The sequence below is a fragment of the Moschus berezovskii genome, chromosome X (assembly GCF_049115385.1).
Source record: "Moschus berezovskii isolate FMDL1 chromosome X, NW_MosBer_1.0, whole genome shotgun sequence".
Lineage (NCBI taxonomy): Eukaryota > Metazoa > Chordata > Mammalia > Artiodactyla > Moschidae > Moschus > Moschus berezovskii.
In genome coordinates this window covers 79,411,751-79,418,122 of record NC_142488.1, presented here as the reverse complement: position 1 = coordinate 79,418,122, position 6,372 = coordinate 79,411,751, and positions in this window count along the sequence as shown.

The window sequence follows — 6,372 nt, the reverse complement described above, 5'->3', positions numbered from 1 at the left end:
ATTAAGTGTTTGAAGCCTACCCAATCTAATTTCCTCTCTATATCCCAACTCCTCATGTGTGTGAGAGCAGAATGATATCAGGGTGTTGGATAGACCTGAATTTCAGCCCTAGTTATGTCACATAATAGATCCATGACCCTGAGAAAACTGTCAAATTATTCTAGGCCTTGTTTCTACATCAGGGAAACAGATAGTAAATAGTACCTACCCCAGAGGATTGTAACAAAGATAAAATTAAATAAATAATGTAAGGAGCTCAGCCTGTCAGATATTTTGGCTTTTTCTAAATCAAGTCATTCCTTATGGTATTCTCTCCTTATAGTATTGTTTTTCATCTATTGTTCCATTATTTGAATGGCTGTTGCAAATTAAATAGACATCACATCATAATCATCTCTTAAGTCAAAGTCTGCATCTTACCTCTTCTAGATGCCAATATGTAATTCTGTGTGGGTGTGTGTGTTTGTGTGTTATTGGTTAAGCTAAAGCTGAATCTTACTATGTTATCCTCTAATTTTCAGTGTCTTACATATTAGTGCTTAATTATATATTAGATCATAATAATGATGATATGTTTGTGTGAATTTTATCTTCCCAATTAGACTGCAAGTTATTAGTGAAATTGGAGTGAGTCATAGATCTCTTTTGTAGCTACAATGATTAGCCACATAGTAAGTACTTAATTGATCAACACTAGATGAATTATGTATTTGGTTCCAGTTCCCCATCTCTGTCTCACTCCTCATATATCATTGTCATATGAATCCTTCACAATAGAGACAAAAACATGCACAGGTTTACATGAGACACAGGTGTTTCATTTTACTGACATATTTTTGGTCAGAGTCGATCCCCCACACCTGTCTCTCTCTCCCTCTCTCTCATCTTCCTAATAAGGTATTCAAGCTGGGTTGCATTCAGGTTTGGGGGGCCCTGAAAATTATGTGAGAGACACTTTCTAGTGTTTTAGTAATATTACTTTAATAGTATTATATTTGTGATTTTACAAAAATGTATGATCCATGTCACACATTGATAGGAGAGCAACCTCCTCTGTGACTTGAAATGAGGCGTGTGCTTTTATTGGTATCAAGGTAACTCATTGTCTGTATCCAATAATTGCTCCTGGTAAAGTTTCCAACTTGTGCTATCATCTTCAAACTTTTCTACTCCGTGATAACAAATAATATTGAAAGGGAAATTGTTTTCAGCTAAAAGGTTGTTCTCATTTGACTCTTTTTTAGTGCCAGTTAATTTTATCATTTTGACAAAAATGACATCAACAACAGCAAAAAAAAAAAAAAATTATCATTTGAAGACATTTGTATTTGTTTTGTTAGATAGTTAGAATAGGAAAAAGGAGTCCAGAATGGTGGTGGCTAAAAGACAGAGAAGGGAAAAGCCCATGAAAATAGAACAAAGAAAGGTCTGGGGACCGGAGTGAGAACCTGAGGTAAGGAAAACAGCCTTCCTGGCTTGCCCAATTTATACAGGGCAGGCTCAGGGAGGAAGAGAAAAAACGATATTTAAAAAAAGGAGCCAAAATTGAGCTGGGGGCTTCTCTTCTCTTCACATATTTTGGGTTGGCATTCCCTCATGCCACAAAAATGTATTTTCCCTTGCTTGTCAAATAAAATTGAGCTATAACACAGAGCTGTAACACTGACCCATCCATCCCTTCAAAGTTTTGATGTGGTGACACAGAACCAAGGAAATTATAAACTTCCCTGACAGTTTCCTATTACTACTATAAATAATTTACTACAGACTTAACTGTTTAAAAAACACAAATTTATTATTCTGGAGGTCAGAAATCTGAAATGGATCTCATATGTATAAAATCAAGGATTGCATTCCTTTCTGGAAACTTTAAGGGAGATCTGTTTCCTTGCCTTTTCCAACTTCCAGAGACCACCCACATTCCTTGAATAATGGTCCTCTAGTAATTTCATAGTCAGCAGCGTTAGGCTGAGTCTTTGTCACACTGCCATCTTTTGTTTTCCCTCTTCTGCCTCCTCTTCTACTTTTAATGATCCTTGAGATTACATTGGGTGCACCAAGATAATCCAAAATAAGCTTCCTTTTTTTTTTTTGCCTCAATGCACTGGCATGCAGGATCTTAATTCTCTGACTAAAGATTGTCTCCTTACCCTCTGCAGTGCAAGCACAGAGTCTTAACACTGGGCCACCAGGAAAGTTTCTAAAATTCCTATTTAAAGTCAGCTCAAGAGTAAGTTTAACTACATCTGCAACCATAATCCTCCTTTGCCATGTATCTTGACATATTCACATTTACGAGAAATTAGGATGGGGACATCCTTGGGAGGCCGTTATTCTGCCTACCACAAGGTTCTTTGGTAAATCATTGAGCTATAATTAGAGTTCATTCATGTAAACTGATCATTAAATAAATAATATGAATTACAGTTTCTGGGTCAGTGATTCATTCCTTCATTCAACGATTACAGTTATCTCTATTTGCAATAGTTCTATAAATCTTCTGTGAACACTGGAATAGGCAATACTGAATCATTATTCCTAGGGGAAGATTCTGTGTGAGTGTGTGTATGTACATATATACATATACATTTATATATGTATATATATATATATATATATATATAGGCTTGAAATGTGAGAGCTGGACAATAAAGAAGGCAGAAAGCTGAAGAACTGATGCTTTCAAACTGTGGTATTGGAGAAGACTCTTTGAGAGTCCTTTGGAAAGCAAGGAGATCAAACCAGTCAGTCTTAAAGGAAATCAACCCTGAATACTCCTCGGAAGGACTGATGCTGAAACTGAAGCTCTAATACTTTTGCCACCTGATTTGAACAGATGACTCACTGGAAAAGCCCCTGATTCTGGGAAAGATTGAAGGCAGAAGGAGAAGAGGGTGCCAGAGGATGGGATGATTGGATGACATCATCAATTCACTAGACATGAACTTGGGCAAACTCCGGGGGATGGTAAGGGACAGAGAAGCCTGGTGTGCTGCAGTTCATGGGGTTGCAAAAATTTGAACATGACTTGCGACTGAACAACAACAGCCTGAAATTCCCTGTAGATTCTATTTATTTGACAAAAGAACTTTCATACACATTAAATGATTTGCCTCAGGACAACCATTAACAGGTACCACAGTTGATGTTGAGATTAAATTCCATTCAACTGGCCCCAGTCAGTGCTTGTGTTACACTGCAGTGCCCCTCCACCACCCCCATCTTCTGGTCATTTCTTAGAGCTGAGACAAGGCAGAAAGGCATCTGGTGAATCTCAGCTGAGAATGCACACACTAGCAACTCAAACTTTTTGCCACTCTCTGCATGTTCACAAATGATTGGGGAAATGCCACAATTGTTGCTTTGAGGGGTACAAATAAATTTTAGTGAAGTATATTTGTAAATGTAGACTGCAAATAATGAAAATCAGCTCTATTTTCTAAGCACTTACTGTATAGCAAGCATTGTTCTATGTTCTAGAGAGACAGAGAGACAGATTTGGTCTTACAACACAGAGGATAAGTTAAAGAATAAGAAAATAGGTAGATAGAGACATCCATGGAAGTTCTATGTGGGTGGCACTAGTGGTAAAGAACCCACCTACAAATGAAGGAGATTCCTGAGACTTTGGTTCCATCCCTGGGTCGGAAAGATCCCCTGGAGGAGGGCATGGCAATCCACTCCAGTATTCATACCTGGGAAATTCAGTGGACAGAGGAGCCTAGCGGGCTACACTTCATAGAGTCAGAAAGAATCAGACACGACTAAGCAAGATCATGGAAGAGCTGAACCTATACGTCCAGAAATGTAAATATGCAAGAATACACTGAATGACAATGCCAGTGAAACAGCCATGTAATCTCAATTTCTCTAACCTTGAATAATTTCATTTTCTTTTGTTATTCCCAGAAAGTAGGCTTGGGGAGGAGGGCAGGAATGAGTGAGGCTTAACAAAACTCTGAAGAATTAGCATAGTCAGCAGCTCAGCTGATCAAAAGTTTTAATGTAAAGTACCATTAATGGGGAGAGTGGTACCACGCTATACAGACAGTGTTGCTGTTCCTTTTTATAACTGTCCTCATTCTGCCAAAAATTCTAAGAATCACTCACTAGCAGCCTTTAAACAACTTGAAGCTGGTACTCACTGCAAATATTACAGGCAAATCTCAAGAAAACTTACCTAAATCAACTACACTTGTAAACACACATCTAATGTTGAATTTCAAAAAGTAAATCAAATGTTGCCTAAAATGAGTATACTATCTATACAAGTGAAAAAGAAAAAGAGAAAGAAAGGCTTTAAGCTTTCTATACTATTGGGATTCAGCTAAAACATTTTATAAATATTTTGCAATGTGAGCAGATCTTTGCAATGCTTAAACCAAAATACTGTAGGGATGCCAAATTTTCCAGCATCTCCATAAGAAAAATACAATTTTCAGTAAGAGACAAATTTATTCGTAACTATTATTATTACAAAAATTAAAATAAAAATGAAGGCTTAGCAATATACATATTTCTGCTCAAAGAGCAGGTGAGAATATTAAATTTTTTAAAGCATGCAGGAAATAGTCAAAATAGTTTTAATAATCTGTTGAGTACACAAGGAAAAACTACTCTACTTTATTTCCAGGAACAAGCATAGTGCTAATGAGAACAGTAATAATATTAGTTATAAGGCAGTCATTTTCCTTACTGAAGCACTCAAGGCAGTTTAAATATGATTATAAATAAGAATTTAACCTTTTTATTACTATAATAAAAAATTGTGAAAATGTTTGATTAAAGTTTTGGAGGTCCAAAGTGATTTTGCCTAATTGGAAATATCTAGCTCCAAGCTTTAGTTTAAATTCCTTTAAAAAATTAACAGTTATACCTTTCTGTGTTTCTTATTTTTTTGGAGTTTATGAACTGTATCGGAGAAGGCAACGGCACCACACTCCAGTACTCTTGCCTGGAAAATCCCATGGATGGCAGAGGCTGGTAGGCTGCAGTCCATGGGGTCGCTAAGAATCGGAAATGGCTGAGCGACTTCCCTTTCCCTTTTCACTTTCATGCATTAGAGAAGGAAATGGGAACCCATTCCAGTGTTCTTGCCTGGAGGATCCCAGGGATGGGGAAGCTTGGTGGGCTGCTGTCTATGGGATCACACAGAGTTGGACACTACTGAAGCGACTTAGCAGCAGCAGCAGCATGAACTATATGCTAAGGTGGGATTTATGTGACCAGTTTGTTTACACTTCTTTCTTTACCCTTCTTTCCTTCTACCCTTCCGTCCTTATCGCTCTCTTCTTTTTGTTTTTGAAGTATTTATTATGTGGTCAATAAGGACGAGAACTCTTATGGAAGCAACGAGAAATACTTTCTTCCAAATGACATTCTCAGTATTACATCATTCTATATTGGTGAAGCTTCTGCTGCTGCTAAGTTGCTTCAGTCATGTCTGACTCTGTGCGACTCCATAGACAGAAGCCCACCAGGCTCCCCCGTCCCTGGGATTCTCCAGGCAAGAACACTGGAGTGGGTTGCCATATCCTTTTCCAATGCATCAAAGTGAAAAGGGAAAGGGAAGTCACTCAGTCGTTTCCGACTCTTAGCAACCCCATGGACTGCAGCCTACCAGGCTCTGCCATCCATGGGATTTTCCAGGCAAGAGTACTGGAGGGGATGCCATTGCCTCCTCTGATTGGTGAAGCTAGAAGGAAATAAATCTCATGAAGTTCACTCTCCTGATTTTGCAGTTAAAGAAGTCGAGGACCATGAAGTGGAAACAATTTCGCAAATATCATATGGCAATTCAATAGTAAAATTAAAGCTAGAATGACTATTTCCTTATTTCTACTCAAGTTTTCCTTCAATTGCATAATTGCATTATGCTGTCTTCTATTCATGCAGCAAGGATTCACTGGCTGCTTACTATGGTCCAAGAATCACGTGAAGGTTATGGAAAAAAAAAATGCATGGATTTTCTATAAAGTTTACTATGGTCATGGGGCTGACTCATCTCAGTATTCAAAGTTTTGAGATTAAGGTTTTAAATGATAGTAACTACTATGCTTTTGAACTGTGGTGTTGGAGAAGACTCTTGAGAGTCCCTTGGACTGCAAGGAGATCCAACCAGTCCATTCTAAAGGAAATCAATCCTGGGTGTTCATTGGAAGGACTGATGCTAAAGCTGAAACTGCAATACTTTGGCCACCTCATGCGACGAGTTGACTCACTGGAAAAGACTCCGATGCTGGGAAAAGTTGGGGGCGGGAGGAGAAGGGGACGACAGAGAATGAGAGGGCTGGATGGCATCACTGACTCGATGGACATGAGTTTGAGTGAACTCTGGGAGTTGGTGATGGACAGGGAGGCCTGGCGTGCTGT